This window comes from Tasmannia lanceolata, unplaced genomic scaffold (genome assembly GCF_043159265.1).
Source record: "Tasmannia lanceolata isolate RefF3 unplaced genomic scaffold, GAP_Taslan_0.1 ptg000003l, whole genome shotgun sequence".
Classification (NCBI taxonomy): domain Eukaryota; kingdom Viridiplantae; phylum Streptophyta; class Magnoliopsida; order Canellales; family Winteraceae; genus Tasmannia; species Tasmannia lanceolata.
In genome coordinates, this window is record NW_027518680.1 from 38,704,507 (window position 1) to 38,724,022 (window position 19,516).

The window sequence follows — 19,516 nt, forward strand, 5'->3', positions numbered from 1 at the left end:
CTGAAAATTTTCTTGTTATCTCCTGTATTGAACAAACCATGTCTGAAGAAATGATGTCTGAATGGATACGAAGTTATGGTGAGGCAAGAAGCTACTCATGGTTCAACTACCTTACTCAGCATGAACAAACATTTCCCTTGTATGAGTCCATCCCAACAAATTTGAACCTCCTCAAAGCAGCGACCTAGTGCTGGGATCCCCGGTACCATGTCTTTCGCTTTGGTCTTCAGGAAGTGTGTCCCACTTTCGAAGAATGTTGTACCCTTCTGCAATATTTGCAGAACGGACCCATCATCTGCCCTGAGCTTAGGTATGGGATTAACAAATTCATGTGTATTTGGCTACTTTGTATGCGAGGATAGGACTTCATGTCATCAGACGGTCTTTACTTGGATGGGATCATAGATGCTTACGCCCCAGAGGGAGACTTAGAAGACACGACATTCCAGCAACGTCGCCACGAGTCCTATACACTTTGTGTTTACACAAAATATCATCTATGCCAAGAATCCAATGTAGTTTCCCTCGCCTTTCTTAGTGTTGTGGACCAGTTGTCATTAGATGCCAACCCCATACCCACTATACATGCCGAAACTTTCAGAGGATTGGATAGAGTCTCTCAGTACCCTCACCTTCCTTTTCAGGATGTCCAACCCTTCAGTACATTTGACTGTGTCTAAAGCTTCGCATAGTGATCCCTCACACCAAAGCAATCCCTTACATCTCAAACTTTAGGTTAGGGAGACCATGAGTTCATTTTGATAGTGTACCTGAGTGGCATGACAGGTTAGTGACCCATGCTAGTTATGACATCTCTTGGAGGGCTCCAAGTTCTAACTCTTTCACCATGAATACGGCCAAAACCGAATATGTTTGTATCCTTGGTGTAGAGAATATGTCCTTCTACATTCCTCAGCGGATCATGCGGCAGTTTGGATGAAAACAAGAGCCATGGGAACCTCGTGCTCGTTTCTATCCACCTGTAAAATTTGGTGAGCACATTTATGTGTGAATTATAGGTAGGAAAAACATGCATATTTTATGTTTAGAGCGATACTACTAAGGTATTTTGTTTGTTTTTGGTGTTTCAGGGTTATTCTTGAATTTCCATGGAAAATGGAGCTTAGAAGGTTGAAGATTAAAGAATTTTCCATCATTTTGATGGATAAGATCATCTTATGGCCCACCAATTGGTTGGGTTGGATTGGCCTTTGGAAATGATTGCGAGGTGCAAATACTTTACATTGTTGTCTGTCGATTGAATGGTTTAGATCGGCCTACAAAAATTATTTAAGCGGTGCAAGCATTGGTAAAGCCGAAATATTTACATAAGCCCATTAATTCAACGGTTCGGATCTTCTCATTGGAATGGTTTAGAAGTGCAATTAATTTACATGATGGACCGTCAAATGCATGGCTTGGATCGTTCCTTGGAAAGGATATAGAGGAGAGGCAAATATAATTGTTTATGTGTATTACATGGAGGGGTAGATTAGCCATTTGCAAATAATTGTGGCATTGTTGCAATTTATTCAAAGGGTAGGGATAACTTGGTCATTTCATAATGCAAGCAAGAGGAAAAATAGGAAAGATACCAACGATATAACATGTCTCCCTGAAGATGAGAAGAGACGAGACGAGACGAACACTTCCTATTTCGTCTCCCCATTCTCCACCAAAATAACAATTCTCCCAACCGACCGTATCTCTCTCATCCCTTTATATTTTCATCTCCCCTTTCCCACCAATTTAGCAATTTTCTAATTTTTTCTCTTCCCCTAATTCGTCTCTATCTTTCCTATTTCGTTGGAAATTGATTCCTTATTTTGAATGGTTGAGATGCAATCACAGTAGTCAGATCAATGGCACAAAACTAACCATTTAACAATCCTGACCATCCAAGCCTGATCTCCAAAACAGAAACCTAACAGGTGAGACCTCAAGGACCAATCATCTCCTCAACGAGAGCACCGTACCAAATCTCCATCTAACCAGAATGGCAACATTTCAATCCCATGTAACCTGCCCTAGACCCACACGATATACACCGAGATGAACTGCTCTAATCCCAAAGAGCCCCCATCCATCTCAGCATGCACTTGTCGCACCCAGTGCACACGCCATGGTGTGAATCTAGAAAGCACATAGCAATCCGAAACTAGATATATCCTCATGCTGTTACACCATGCAGGATCAGTCGTCAACGACTCCAAGGCCCATCTGACTCATCTCGGGAATACCTCATCCTGGCTCTGTAACAGGTCAACCATGCTGATCTCTTGAAGAATCAGGGCGGCCAATCACCTCCTCGCACATCCCAAATGTCACGGTGATTGGCCTCATTTTGCACAACCCAGATGTCGGGGTCTGTCTATGCCGTGAGAGTAGCAGACCATACCTGTTGATGATAATTAATCAATCTCTTCAATTAGCCAAATCCATCTACTTACCTAACATGCATTCACATAAGCATTAGTAAAAATGCAAAAACAAAGCTATATCAAATAGCGAATAATAACCATCACATAAGATAAATGTAAATGAAATAAAAATGCTAAAAGGCCACGCAAAACTCCTATAGGTCCCATTTGGCCTAAAGCTATGTCACTCATAGCGCAGTCCCGTGCCTCTAGTATGACGTGCAAATGTCTCACCAAGTAAAGGCTTAGTATAGGGTTAGCCAACATCTCTCCAGTGGGAACCTAACTGATGTCAACATCTTTGTCAACTACGGCCTGACGAACATAGTGGTACTTCCTCCTAATGTGCTTCGACTTCTTGTGAAACTTGGGGTCTTTCACAAGAGCAATGGTAGAAGTATTATCACATGACAATGAAATAGGATCTCTGGCACTAGCAATAATCTCTAAGCTCTCCAAAAGCTTACGGAGCCACACAACCTCCGTAGCCACTGCCGAACATGCAACATACTCTGCCTCTATGGTAGACATGGCTATGCAATCCTGTTTCTTGCTCGCCTAAGAACCAGGTCTACCTTCTAGCATGAAGACATATCCTGCAGTAGACTCGCTCCCGTCTATATCACCACCAGTGTCTGCATCTGTGAAACCTCGTACACGCAGGTCTGAACCCTGATAGCAAAGCATGTATCCCTTGGCCCCCCTCAAGAATTGAAAAATCCTCTTGACGGCCTGCCAGTGGAGCATACCTTGATTACGCTGATAACGACTAATGAGACTAACCGCATAACAGATGTCGGGTCGAGTGCATAACATAGCGTACATAAGGCTACCAACAGCATGTGCATAAGGGACCTTACTCATCTTAGGCTTCTCCTGATCCGACTTAGGAGACATACCTACACTCAATTTTAGTCCTTTGTGAACCGATGTGTCTATGGCCTTGCAGTTCGACATATTGAAACAGTCTAGAATCTTATCAATATTTGTCTCCTGAGATAGACCCAAAAATCTCCTAGATCGGTCACAAACAATTTTTACTCCTAAGATATAGCTAGCTTCTCCTATGTCTTTCATCTCAAAATTGGAAGAAAGCCACTTCTTGGTTGCCTCTATCAATTCCATATCATTCCCTGGTCATCGACATAGAAAGACATTATAAGGAATGAACGATTAGACCTCTTCACTCATTTTAAACCCAAATGATGTAACTGCATCATGAAATTTCATGTACCACTGCCTTGAAGATTGCTTCAGACCATAAATAGATTTAATGAGCTTACAAACCTTACTTTCTTGACCCTTTAATTCATATCCTTGAGGTTGCTTCATATAATCTCTTCTTCTAGGTCTACATTTAGAAAAGCAGTCTTAACATCCATCTGTTATAGCTTTAAGTCTAGGTATGTGATTATGGACAAGATCAGGCGAGTAGAGGTGAACTTCGCCACAGGGGAAAACGTTTCCTCATAATCAACGCCTTCAATTTGAGTGAACCCTTTTGCCACGAGTCTAGCCTTAAGTTTGTCAATGGTTCCATCTGCTTTTCGCTTAATTTTTAGTACCGACTTGTTTCCTATTGCCCTCCTACCAGGGGGTGTAGACACCCCATTTTGACCGAACCCTTTTACATTTTGTTTTGAATAAAAACCTTAGTAAACTAGTGTTTTAGAGTTCCAAATTGTACCCTAATGTAGGTTAGGATCCCAAGTAGGTCCCTCTAAAATTTCATTGAAATCCGTTGCGTAGTAAACGAGCGTAGTAGGTAGTGTAGTGTAAAATAGTGTAGCAGAAGGGTGGGGTTTATCCAGTTTAGGGGTAGTCCAGTTAGCGTGTGTTATAGCAGGGGGGTGTCTTTGGGTAATTAGAAGGGCACGAATTTATCTCTTAATATTTCATTAAAACTTTTACCTATGGGCCACCCATTTTAACAAAAACTAAGTGAAAAAATAAAAGGGGGTGCATAGGCAACTTAAGGGGGTAATGTTTTTTTATAAAATCCTATAAATAGCAGTGAGGGGGTCTCATTTGAGCAATCCCATCTTAGAAGTTAGGGTTTCATTCATCCGTTTGAGAGAAAAAAATTCCCAATTCCAAAACCCTAACCATAACTTTCTCACGAAATTCTTTTTCTCCTAGCATTTTCCAGTGAGATTCCGGTCAAAATTCCGTCTGTTCTTCTCTTTTATCCGATTAGATCTTGTTTCAGTGCAATTTTCTTCTTCTAAATTATATTTTCTTCATTTTTTGACATCTCAGATTTGCTATTCTACATTTAGTTTCAACTCAAATCCTAACTCTACTTCACAAACCCTAGCTAAACCTTGAAATCTCAGATTCAAGCTCTATCATTATTTTTGGCCTACAATCTTAGATCGAACACCTCAAAAACCTTAGCTATTTTCATCTTCTCCGGTGATTCCGATCAAGATCAGTTGAAATTACAACCAGTAACTTTCCTTTTCTGTTACATCTGTTTTCTATCATTTTGTCTGGATTCGTTGTCCTTCATAGAAGAAGCTTTAAATCAGTGTTTTGAACTATAAATTCTAGTTCTTTGTAAAAATAAAAAGGAGTTGGATCGGAGAGATTCAGATCTAAGTTAAGGCATTTTATCTACAAATTGAAGGAGAAGAACAGGGGTGAGTTTCTTCTACAGGTAAGTCTTTTATTTTCAAAAAATTGTTGTGTTTATAGAAGATTCAGGTTAATTTTGTTCACTGATTCTCTCTTAATTAAACTTTAAAGGAAAGAGGTTTGTTTTTTTATCTCCTTATGATCGATACACGTTTAAAAAAAAAATAGGCAAAAAAATTCATTATATTTTGTAATATGTTCCTTTCGACTTTCTGTGATTTTTTTATGTGCAGATTATATTTGCAACTCCTGTTCTGTCAAAATGTTTGAAAGATCTGTTGTTCTTTAGAAAATTTTGTGTTTAAGTAATTCGAAAGTTCTGTTATATAAGAAGTTTATTGTTGTGTTAAGCTATTCCACAAAAATGATGCATGTTGTGTAAACTGCATAATCAAAAGAGTTTTGAAAGCTCAGATTATTTGAAGTCTAGCTTGATTAGCGAATATAGGTAAATTATGAAGACTGGAGGGTGTTTAGATCTGATTGTAAAGATAATCTATAGCTAAAATTGTGATTGTTTTTCTGAAAAATTTGCAATGTAGATGTTATATCTATGGTAATGGAGTGTAATTATAGTGTGAAAACTTTCTTTTCTTTCGTGATTTGTGAAGTCATAGTTTTGATTCAATGTCATATATTATATTCTTTGTTTGTCCTTGTGGTTGGGGGTATTATCTTAGACGACAAGTCTTTGGTAAAAAATTGATGCATGTATTTTACAAATTGTGAAGACATTCATTCTCTGAGTTTTGAATTGTGCACGATTCTAAGATGATATCATTAGTGCGTATATATGCATATGAGTGTATGTGTGTCTATCTATATGCGTATATGTGTCTCTGAATATGTGTGTGAGAGTGTATGTGTGTCTATCTATATGTGTATATGTGTCTGAGAGTGTATGTGTGTCTATTTATATGTGTATATGTGTCTGTGAATATGTGTGTGAGACTGTATGTGTGTATGAGTGTTTGTGAATACAGCTATATGTGTACATGTGTCTGTGAGTGTGTGTGTTTGCGTATGAGTGTATGTGTATTTGTAAATATATCTCTATGTGTGTATGTGTATGTGTGTATATCATACTGTTTTGGGGTTGTGGTATCGGTACTATTACATTTTAAAAGTGACAAGACTGGTGTATTAAAAGTGACGGACAAGTTGAACTTAGTACAGTCATTACATGATAATGACATCTCTTCATTAGGCTTTAGATACATACACCATCCAGATCCAATCCTTATCATTTGGCATAAAATTGACAGCTAGTGTGAGGAAAGCCCAGTTACATGTGGCTGCTTAAATGATAAATGTTTTAAGATTTTATTTTTCAAGTCCTTTGATTGAATCCATGATTAAATTCATTGAAATCTGCTACATTTGGGGTTGATCCGAGCACCTGGCTCTTATTCCAGAAATATTCCTTAAATGGGTGACTACAATTGGGTGTGTTTGATGGCTGACATCTTTTCTTTCCTTATAGTAGCTTAGGGAGACAATTCATGTGTCTTATTGAATCTCAGGTTAAGAATGAAATTGCCTATTGAGTTGCTTATAGAGGTAGAGGAATATATCTTTGTTGATTGAATTATTTTTTGTTAGAAGATTTATTCAAGAATCCCATGGACTAATTTAGAGCTTGTGATATTGCACTTCTATACTATGTTTATTGTAGTAAAAGGTTCCCAGAGTACTCTTGTAGTCATAACCAATCAATGCTTCAATTCATATGAAATTCAAGAGTTAGAAGCGACCATGTAGATTTTGTCAAAATATGATGCTTGGATTATTAACTACATGTTTATTAGATCAGTCCTCAATTCACATGTGTTTAGAGATTATTTCGTGGACCTGGGTTGTTATCAAGAGGTTTATACTTATGCCATCTTGTTTGGGCATTTGTAAAATATTGTATTACTTACCTTGTTATATAGTATATAGTTTGCAGCTTGTTTTGTTTGATAATATGATAATCAATAGTTGATGAGAGGTTAGCGTGTCACTGAACTGATATTTGAAATTACCATCTTTAAATCTTTGCTCAACCATTTGTTATGTAGTTATGATCAGATTTGTGCTGAAGAGGTTATCTTTTGATAATAAACATTCGTTTGTTCCCATAGTTATTTAATTAAAACAAATTCTTTGGATTATAATTGTTATTAACTGATGCAATATGTTAGCTTTGCTGTGTTTAAATGCTCAAAGTTCAGGTGATGCATATTTTTAAATCATTCATTTAATTGTTTATTCTATAACAGATGTTCAGATAAGGTTAGTGAAGTATAAGCCATAAGCTGTATTGAAATAAGTTAGATTAAGATGGAATTTCAATTCTTATCTCGAAAATCCCATTGATGCTATTTTGGTGTGCAACTCTAGTTTTTTTTAGAAACAAGATATGTAAAATGCTCAACAATGCTAAATATCAGTCATGAGGAGTTTGTGAGTTGTATAGTTTCTTTGTCCTAAACTTGGTAGACTAAAGATAAGTTTGTTAATTTCATCACTTCCATTTTGACTTCAATTTTTAATTGGGAAATTACATTGGAAATTTTCTAACTATATAGGAAAGGCCTATAATGTGCTTTTGGAATTCTATTAGGCTTCCATATAGTGCTCTCTGTTCAATATGATGTCATGTTGCTTTTCTCATTAACAACGAGTGTATACATGCTCAGATATTTGTGTAATCATGTGAGTTTGCTTTTTCCTTCTTTTACACTCTTAGCTTGATAGTAGATGGACCTGTTAGTGGGATTTTTTTCTTTCTTTCTTTGGATTTGTTAACAATACAACAACATGTTGATGTCACAACTTATACCTTATAAGTTCATATAAGAAAATTGTTTGTGGAATTTAAAAGAGGTATTTGATTGACAGATTATTAATACCCATTAATTTTAGGGTCAAGATTAGCCTCCTTGCTGGTAATTGCAAGAATTAAGAATGTGAATTGTGATATTAATTGACTATAATAGGAATGTAAAAGAGCCTAATGTAATCATTAGATTTTGATTAGAAAAGATATTTGATTGATACCCTTCATGTTAGCCCAAGGGTTCCCATGGGTACAACTACTCACCTTGTTGTTTAGATGCTAACAAACCCAAATTGATTAGCTTTTACGGACTAATGAATTGCCTTGGAGTGTTGTGCTATAGATAGGTATTTCACAGGTCAATACATGCTAGCACACCACCATACATGGCCTATGCTTGAAGATGAACCAAACACAAGTTCAACATCAAGCATCTCAAGCATTCGAACAAGCAATGGAAGATCATTGAAGGCCAAAGCTTAAGGATCAACATGCAAAGGAGCTTGAACACATTGGTGGCATCATCCTTGGAAGATGTCAAAGCAAGGAGCTCAAGTGAAGATCCCACAAGTAAGCCAAGAACCATATATAAGATCAAATGAAGATTGGCTTAAAAGTTCATTAACGAGAGTGATCAAAATGGTAGAATGTATTCCTCTCTCTCTCTCTCTCTGACTTTCTCTTGATCAAGGCACATCTAAAAATCCCGCAAAAATATCTTTCAAAGAGATTCACAGCCTTAAAAAGGACTTAAATGGATAAGTAAATGACCATGGTGGTGTACCAACATGTTGGAAACCATATGGCATTCCATTACATGGTATAAAAACGAATTCCAAAGGCCAAACTGAGATCCGCACCTAAAACCTATCATAACTGGTCAAAAACATTTTCAAATATTTTTTGAAAATATTTTTAACAGAAATTTCTCATCATTTCCATTCAAATCAAGTATAAGTACGTCGAAATCAGACGAGAAACGAAGGAGATATGAATTTTACAAGATTGGTGCTGAAATTTGGGATCTAGGTACAGAACTCCGTGGGTTCTCACGGAGCTCCGTGATGGAACACCGTGGAATCCCATGGAGCTCCATTGAGCTACTTGTCCAAAAATAAAAAAGGCTCGACGGCTATGACGGAGCTCCGTGCTGTGCCTCCGTACTAGCCGTTAGAGATTCCCAAACGGTCAAATTTGAGTCTCTACTATATATATGATGGTCTAGAGCTCATTTAAGACTTCTAACACATTGCCTAACCTTCTTGGATCATAAGACACACCTTAGCATCATTAAAAGATTCCTAATCACTCTCTCCACTTCATTTGTGCCTTGGTCTTGATTAAATCCTTTTGAGAGTGGATTAAGCTTTACTAGTAATTTTCTTTAAGAGTTTTGTAGTGAGCTTTATTCGTGTAAGTCAAGCCTACAAAGAGGCTAAAGAAGCGTGCTCGATCTTCCTTCCTTCAACCATTGTAAGGAGAGTGTCTACGATTCGGCCAGATAAGAAAGGCGAATCAAGCTTGTAGAGAGAGGGTCTTTGATTCGGCCCGTTAAGAGAGGAGAATCAAGTGTTGTATAGAGGGTCTCTGATTCGGCCTGCTAAAAGAGGTGATTCGTATTGTAAGAGGGTTCATTGATCCGGCCCGGTAAGAAAGGAGGATCGTATAGTGGATTACCTAAAGGAGCCAAACTTGAGAAGAGTGGAGTAGGTCTTGGATTTAAGGCTGAACCACTATAAATCTTGTATGCAATCGTCTTCTACTTCTTGGTGCACTTCTCTGTATCCTTTCTCTTTTCGTTATGCTTACTTTATGATTGGGATTATTTTTTTGAGTGATTTACTTGCACATCTTTGAATTGGGCATATTATAAACATCTTGCAAATAGGCCGAATAGTTTCTTAACCAAGCATTAACTAGGGATTAGATGCTTATAATTGTTATTATCTTAAGTCAATCAATTTATCTTGATTAAGTAAACAACTTGTAACTAGAGAATAACTAGTGTTGAGCGTTAAGTGTTGTTAGTCAACCTAACTCTTTAAAAGCAACATTAGAAATCTAAATAGCAAAAGTTAGCTTTTAAAAAGGGTAAAACATTTAAAGACAACCAATTCACCCTCCTCTTGGGTTGCCTATTGGGATTTCACTTGGTATCAGTGCTTAGGCTCTTATAGAGGCTTTCTATTGAAAACCTACAAGAGAAAGATCATTTGGTAACCTAATGGCATCTAGACTTCCATGTTTTGATGGAACCGACTTTGGATCTTGGTCGATCCAAATGACGTCTTATCTAAAGGGTCTAGATAATGACTTGTTAAAAGTAAATAAAAATGGAATCACACAATGTAAATCTAAACGAATCAATGAATATGACAAAAAATTATTTGCTCTAAACTCTAAGGCTATGAATGCAATATATTGTTCTTTACCTTCTTATTTGTTTGATAAATTATCTACTTGCAAAAATGCCAAAGAAATTTGGACTACACTTGAAAATAACTATAAAGAAAACATTTGTCTTATGGCATTATAAAATGATTTTGATGATGATTTATATGAATTCACTAATGATGAATTGTTAATTGCATGTGAAAAACTTCATGAAACTTGGATTTACAAATATCAAAAAATAAGACTATGAAAATTCTTTGCAAAACATAACTAGGGACTTTGACATTTTAAAAAAAGAATATGATTCACTTTCCTCTACTAATGAAAACATAAACTTGAAAAATAAATCTCTTGGTGATAAAGTAGGAAAACAAGAAATTTAAACAAGAAAAAGAAGAAGAACTAAAGACAAGTTCATCTCTTGAAGTTAGCACATTGAAAGAACAATTTGAAGAGATGAAACTAGAAAAGGATAAACTTGTGTTGGAAAATCATAAGCTATAAGAAGAAAAAGCTAATCATGTTTGTTCTCATAACCATTCTTGTAGTTCATCTTATTCATCTACATATTCTTCTATGACGTGCAACTATTGTGGTAGATGTGGACACTACAAATCTAAGTGTAAATTTAGATTTATAAAGTCTAGTAAGAATGTTTGGGTTAACAAGGATGCATTACATAGAACAAACTTGCTAGAACCCAAGATGGTGTGGGTTCCTAAAGCCCCAACTTGATCTATAACTTGAATATCTTAGATCCAGGGACGAGCTTCAATGTACACATCTTTAGACACCCCCATTTTGCTACACTTTAAAAAAAGCAAAAGATTCGGTAGTTTTGTCAAGTTTCGAGTCCGTATTCCACCTAGGATTAAGCATCTGTGCATTTTAGGATAAATTTTTCCTCGTTGAAGGAATTCTGAAGTTGATTCGCGATCCTAAAGATTTCTAGGGTGTTCCAATGGTATATAGAAGAAGAAAATTCAAGTTTACAAGTAAGTGAAAAAACCTGCTATTTTTAGAATTTTCGGGGTTTCCCTTATTTTTGCCCAGTTTTACACTACAGGGGTATTTTGGTCATTCCCAATGTGTCTCGTCTGAGCCTCGAGTTATATTTGAGAAATCTTGAGTGATTTTACAAAATTTGAAAAAGCTGCTATTTTTAGAAACTCATGTGGCTTCCAAATTTTCATCACCATATGGATGTTTCAATCATTTCTCATATATCCAAAATCATCTTCAGGTTACGGCTGTTGAATTAGGAGTAATTTCGTAATATTTGAAAAACCTGCTAAATTTAGATCTCTTAAGGTTTTCTCTTAGTTTTGCACTTCGGGGGTATTTTAGACATTTTCAACATGTCATATTTGGTCCCTAAGTTGTGTCTTAAAAATCTTGAGTCCGTTCATAAATTTTTAAAATTTTGTTATTTTTGGAATTTCTCAGGGTTTTCCCTAGTCTCGCCAAATTCTTGCACCTCGGGGTAATTTGGTCTTTTCCTGTGTAATTCTTTTGATCCCAGAAAGGTGTCTGAAAGATTATGAATGATTTCCTGAATTTTGAAAAACCTGCTAAATTTAGAATTTCTCAGGGGTTTCGCTTAATTTGGAAATTCTGAGTGTCGAGGGCATTTTGGGTATTTTCAGGGGATACCAAATGATCCTGTTTGATATTGCTCACCGAAAGGACCCAACTTTAAAAGTTTCTATTTTTGAAGTTTGACCACAAAGACTTTCCATTTTTTTATTTTTCCCTTTAGGGGTGAACCAATTTGAGGGTATTTTGGTCGCATTTGGATGTGTAATGGTCAAATAGGGGCATTTTGGTCCGTAAAGTTGTTTTCCCAAAAAAAGATGGTTCGATCATGTGTTAGGGATGCACTATAAATATCATATGCGTTGACTACATCAATAAAAAATTTGAATTTAAAGGATTTTAATGAATTTTCATTGAAAAAAAATCCAAAATACATGTCATAAGGCCTATTAGGCTAAAACGCACAAGGGGGGGTCCATGTGAACCCACCCATGTGGGTCCGCCACATAAGTGGGCACCCCACATGAGGAGGCCACATGAAAAAACGTCCAACATGGGATGAGGTGGTTGATGACATCATATTTGTTTTAGAAAAATAATAAAGAAATGAAGAGTTATAATTAGAAAGGGCTTATATGGTCAGGTTACTAAACCTGCCATAACTTTTTACCTTTTTGGCTAAAAAAATTTTATATTACTTGTTTTGAACGTCTCGAAAAGATCTACAACTTTCTAATTTATAACGTTTCCTGAATCAGCCTCTAAATAGGTCAAAAATGAGCTCAAACGACGGGCAGCCCTTTTTGACGAAAATCATTCATAAAAGCTAGTTTCTTATGTGAGAAGGCTTCTAAATTGATCTTGAAGAATCTCCATTGTGTGATTTAGCATTGGTTGGCTTGCAAGAAATCAATATTAAAAGTATATACAATTTATAAGGTAAAGGAAAAGCAAGCCATAGGTGAGAATTAGAAACTAACTAAAGGTAGGAGTCCTCACATTGGAAACTTCCAAATCCAATCTAACCCTAACTTTTTTCATAAAAACAAAGCAAGCACAACTTTTGGCCTGGCTCTAGAAAATTCATCCCTCTCTCTCTTCATCATTGGAATTCATTCCTCTCTTCAAGTGTGTTCATCTCTCTCTCAAGTGTTCTTCACAAAGTGCATATCTCGGATCACCAACCCTAGAGACAAGGATCACGATCAACGGTAAGGATCTATCTTCTTTGCGAATTAGAACAAGCATGCTAGGATTTTATTTTTGAAATATCAAATCAATGAGTTTTCTTTTGAAATTCCAAAATGTTATAGTATAGATTAAAGACTTTCAAAATCCAAGAATTAGTTTTCGTCCATATAAATATTAAAGATTTTTAATTTTGGGTTATTTTTAATAAATATCAAACGATTTTAAAAATTGATGAACTTTTTGGAACTCATGTTTAATTATTAGTTGAAGTTTTTATGGAATAAAATTTTGAAAAAAATGTTTTCTTTACTGCATTCTAATCGATTCTTCGGTTTACGTGCTGTAATTCTTTTTGCTATTAAATTAGTAAAATTTTGAGATTTTTCTTTTCAAACCAGTAACTTAAGTTACTGGCATGTTAGAGAAAAGTTTTCAATTGGTTTTGCAAAGTTTTATTATGGTTTTATAATTTATTTTAATAAACAGGTTTCAGTTCCTAGTTAATAAATTCCCCTTTCCTATTTAAAAATCGATTTATGGAGGAGATTTAATTTTTAAGTTTTGAAATTTTGATAGAAAATTTTATAATCTATTATATATCTACTGAAATTTTTATTTGATTTTAGGATACTAGTAGGTTTGCTTTTTAAGTAATTCTTTGGGTTCATCCGATTTTTGTGTGAATTTTAATTGGCATCAAATCATAATAAAAATCCATAAAAGTCATACAGTAGTCTAATCTCATGATTATCTTTATACTGTAAGAGTTTGAATTGGTTTGAAATTGATATACTATAGGTTGCTGTGTTAATCTATAATCTGATTTGAATTTTGAGAAATCAGAAATTGATATCAAACCTTAATGATAATTCATAAACATTTTCGAGTAAGCTGTAATCATCTATATATTTATTCTCTGAAAGTTTGGATTAATTAGAAATTTATATGGTATAAGTTACTGTGTTAATCTATGAACTGATTTGAATTTTGAGAAATCAGAAATTGATATCAAATCTTAATGACAATTCATGAACTTTTTCCAGTAAGCTATAATCATCGATATCTCTATTCTATGAAAGTTTGGATTAATTTGAAATTGATATGCTATAAGTTACTGTGTTAACCTAGGAATTCATTTCAATTTCAAAAAAGCAGAGATTTATATCAAATCTTAATGAAAATTCAAGAATTATTTCCAATACGCCACAATAATTCCTATCTTGTTACTGAAAAAGTTTCAACTGACTTGGAGTTCGATTGCTTAGGGTTTCTTTGTAATCCTAGCAATCTGGTCTTAATGTTAATAAATCATAATTTAATAGCAAATCAACACAAAAGTCAGTAAAAACCACCAACAAATCTTCACTTTACATCATGAATTTAATCCCCAACTTGTTCGAAACAAAAATCTTAGGTTTCATAGATCTCCCATGTAAATTCGCTATACCGTGATAGTTTAACTACCAAGATCGCAACCACAATCATATACTAATTGCGATTAATCCTGCATAATTGGAGTGCGTAAATTATAGTATGATATTAGCTCCGAGGTCCACTGTCCACGAAAATCCTGAGAAACATGCCAGGCAATAAGATACTATAACTTACATCATAATTTATACAATGGTTGAGAGTACGATTCCCACCCATGGTTACGATTCGAGGCCCAAACTGGCAAACCATAGAACCTTTGGTATCCCTTAGATATTTAGGAATCAAAAATTCTTGAAAATAAAAAATCAGTCAATCTAAAAACTAATATCAACAAATTGAATTAACTTAATCAAAGTCTTAAGAGCCGTTGGATTATGGTCTTCTATTGTAGGAACCTTTTAGGGCCCCTTAGGAACACTTACGTCATGTGTCATAAGTTTTAGGGAGTCCTAGAGTTAGGAGTCCAGCCTCATCACGGCCGTTTGCTATGGATAGCAACCGTGCCATAGATGTAGTTACACTAGTCACCCAATTTTTCCATAGGACAAACCTAGTTACCTAGGATGTGGGTTAACCTGCATTAGTCTAAGAGACGACTTGCACTTAGATAGGACCATATAGCATTTTAGATGAAGTCCTAGGATAATAAAATTATCAACTTGAATTAAATAATTTCTCTTAAACTGTTAAAACAGTCAATCCAGTCTAGATCGGTGTCCTAGATGAGTCAGGCGTAAGTAGCTTAATTCAGGTGCACCAAACTACGATCGACTCTGATTCCAGTGAGACTGGGATACGTAGGCAACTTGGATACTTGAGTGACATACCAAGCCCGAGTCGGCTCCACACATATGTGGTGGGATTTTGTATATTAATCCTTAAATTAAAAGTAATTAAATCACTTAGAACTTTTCATGAAATTAAAATTTTAGGAGAACTTTCACCTAGATTTAATTCAAACAAATTAAAAAAATCAAGATACACATTTAGGGATTACATTAAGATTAGATTTTAGGATGCATGTCTCGTAGTTCGCACTCCAATAGAGTTAAATGAGCCATTTAAAAAAAATTCAAGAGAGTTAACTTTTGGAGTCGAAGACTGGATTATCAGGCGAGCATGGTGCATGTGGTGGTAACTCCCCATACCTTCCATTATTATAACCAGGTAACGAGTCTAGATTTCTAGTATTTATGGGTCCTAGATCCCTCATCTAGGTGGCGACTCTGTCATTCTCCTTTGTGTGAAATTCGGATTCTTTTAGTGATCTCAAGTTCACGAAAATGATGAATTAAATCACACCTTGCTAGGCTCGGCGGCTTACCTCTGTCCTAGTGGGTACTGGGTTGCACGTTTGTTTCACCCTATGGCTTGGTTGGGTAATCAATAATAAAAAAAAAGCACATGCCAATCGCGTGGGTACGAGAGACCAAGAGAGAGGAAGGCGGCTCAGGCGCCATTCCCCTCTCGCGGGATCGGGTCCCACAGACTGGCGACTCTGCTGGGGACCACCTAACTTCATTAAAATTTCAAAGGATAACTCATTTGAATTTATTTTAATTGACTCATGAAAGCTCTATCTGATATGTTTGCAATATTAGTTTGCAAGTTTTATTTTTTCATCACATCATACTCAAACTTAATCTAACAAAACCTGAAGGCATATTAGATTGCGCAAACATATTGCACACACTTACATCACTTGCATCTAAACCCCTGCATCTCACATGCACACACGTCCTATTAGGAACCCGGAGTGTTATCTAGCATGGTTGACTGGGATTTCATCACCTGGTGCCTCTGTGCTAGAGAAGCATTCCACCCTTAGCCTAGTACCTTTATGGTGCGTAAACGGATTTGTTGGTTCACGTACTGATACGCCGGACACTAGTACAATATATCGAACACGGATTCAGGCTAAGGAAACTCTTGGCCTTACCCCTAGATTAACCCACTCATGCATATAGTATACGAACACACGTGCACCACGTGTGTGAGCCTAGCTTAGGATATCCTACCCATTTGTGTCTAGATTAGGCCGTACTCCACCTTCCAATGGCTACGATCGGTCCTTAGGTACACAAACAAAGTCAAGAGTCGAGATTCTTTCTCCACTCCGCTAGATTAGGATTAGGGTTGATGCCTTCAAGTAATCCTTGGTAAAATGTAAAAAGATTAAAAAACTTTCTCTTCGGGATTAGGATATAAATTCCACCTTTCCAAAGATCTAATAGGATTTGTCATTCCTGATCTACCCGTTAAAAGCAATCATATGAAATCTCATCTAATCTTTTCAAATTAACAAGAGGGGGGGTAAATTGATTAATTCAATAAAATTATGCCTTTTTAAAATCTAAGTAATGAGCCTAGTTTGAATTTTCTTCTCTTGATTAAATTTTGGTTAGTTCCAATGAGATCAAAAATAAAATGAAATGCTAAACTAAAATCAAGAATGAAAGTGCAAGAAGAAGAAAGAACACACCGATATATAGTGGTTCGGGTAAAGCCCTACTCCACTCTTCTTAAGATCGTCCTTAAGGTTTTCCACTATGCGAGACCTCCAGGATGTCCGGCTCCGAGGTGATTACACTTCCAAGGGATATTAAATGACGATGCCCTTACACCTTTACACCGACTCTCCTTCTTCGCCGAGTTCTAAGCGATTGCTCTCTAGGGTATTAAGATAAGATGCCCTAGCCACCTTTACAAGAAATAGAAGATGAATAGCTTGGCTTCTCTTGAAAGCTTGATGCACTTTGTAGTCCCTTGATTGCCCTTCAATAGTGGTTGCAAGTGAAAGCTCTAAATCCAAACTCAAAAGATTTGCAAGTGCATGACAAGTTTGGGGAGAAAAATAAATTCTTAAGCTCAAATGGATTGCAAGTTTGTTTGAATGCTTAAGGAGGTTTTCAAATGATTCAAGAGAGGGGAAATAATCCTCTTGAATGTGTTTTTATAGCACTTGACAAAATATGACCGTTTGGGGGTGTTAATATCAAAAATCAAAATTCAATTTAAATCCCAACGGCTCTTTTCTGTGCTGTCGTGAGGTTCTCAAAGTTCCGAGAACCATTCTCGGAGCTCCGAGAAATTCTCGGAGTTCCGAGACATATTCTCAGAGTTCCGAGAGAACGACCACAAGATGGATAAATTCTACTGGACCATTTCTCGGAGTTTCGAGAAAATGACCAGAAGTGAAAAATACTACTGGACCATTTCTCTGAGTTCCGAGGGAACTCTCGGAGCTCCGAGAAAAATTGCGGAGTTCCGAGAAGCCTAAAATAAGCAGATTTTGTGTTTTTATTGCTTATTTGATTTTGGGCTTTTGGAACTCAATCCCTATGATAATTTTGGAACGTTTATGAGGGTGTCAACATGTTGGTCCACCACATAACCATTCACTAAACCTTTTAAGTTCTTAAGTGATTTTGAAAAACTATTTAAAAACACTTTGCCTTGACTTAGAAATCTAAGGAGAAAAGATGTACATTGAATTCTAGGTAAACCTCAACTTCTCTTTTAGTCTTGATCTTCAATTGGTCTTCCATCTTGTGTATGCTTGCTTGAGAGATGATGTGAGCTCCACTTAGCTCCTTTGACTCTTGTGCGGTACATCTTCAAGCATGACCATGTAGTGTGTTGGTTTCTTCAATGATCAATCCTATCTTAAACACAACACGTCAAGGCAAATTGATTAGTATTCAATAACATAATCAATTATGTTTAGAATCATCAAAACAAGATAGGAGAGTAGACCCTTGGGCTTACAATCTCCCCCTTTTTTATGATGACAAACAAAATTGATTATGAGGAGTGTGTGGAGTGACATAATAGGCAAGTGAATGCAGGAACTCCCCCTCAATATATGCACACTGATAAATGATAAAAAGTAAAAGCATATAGTGCATATAGGCAATTGAATCAATTGAATAAATAATCAATTTCAAACTTCTCCCCCTTTTGTCATCGACAGAAAGGGTGAACTAAAATGTATAGCAATTAAGAGTGAATGAAGATTGAGTTAGGTACTCCCCCTAAATCAATGCTTATGGTATAAAATATGTAGCCAAGTAATGCACATATACTTGTTCATGATCAAGATATTGACATATTGTCAAATTGTTAGGTATTTTAATTAAGGTTAAGGTACCTCTCCATCTTAGAGAACTAAGAAGGCTAAGTGTACCAATTGAGTAATTTTTAAGATTAATGTTTGACATCTCATTCATGCAGATACTACCAAACAAGGATGATATATATGTTTACTTTATAGATAAGCTGTTGAAAGGCACAAAGTATTTATTTGGCAATTTTTTTGACTTGATCCGCAGTCCAAATGTTGAAGGCACTTCGGATATAACAAATTCTATCATCACTAAGGGATTTTGTAAAGATATCCACCAATTGATCCTCAGTGTTGATATATTTTAAGCAAATATCCCCTTTTGTGAGTGATCTCTAATGAAGTGGTGCCTAATCTCAATATGTTTTGTTCTTGAGTCTTTGTTAAGCTTATAGTACTAGTATTGTCACATTGGATGAGAATATTTTTCATTTTAATTCCATAGTCCATCAATGTGCTTTTCATCCATAGGACTTGTGCACAGCAAGCTCCAGCTGTCACATATTCTGCTTCTGTTGTGGAGAGAGCTACTGAATTTTGTTTCTTGCTAAACCATGAAACAAGTGATTTGCCCAAGAATTGACAAGTCCCACTAGTGCTTTTCCTATCCACTCTACATCTAGCAAAGTCTGCATCTGAATATCCAATGAGAGTGAAGGCAGTAGATCTTTCATACCATAGTCTCAGACTTTGGGTTCCTCTTAAGTACTTGAAGATCTTCTTGATTGCCGATAGGTGAGACTCCTTTGGATCCGATTGAAATCGAGCACAGAGACAGACAGTAAACATACTGTCTGGTCTGCTGGCTGTCAAATAGAGTAATCTACCTATCATACCCCTATACATCTTTTGATCTACAGATTTGCCAAATTCATCCTTTTCTAGCTTAGCAGTTGTACTCATGGGAATTCTTGATGTCTTACTGCTATCCATGCCATACTTCTTTAATAACTCGTTTGT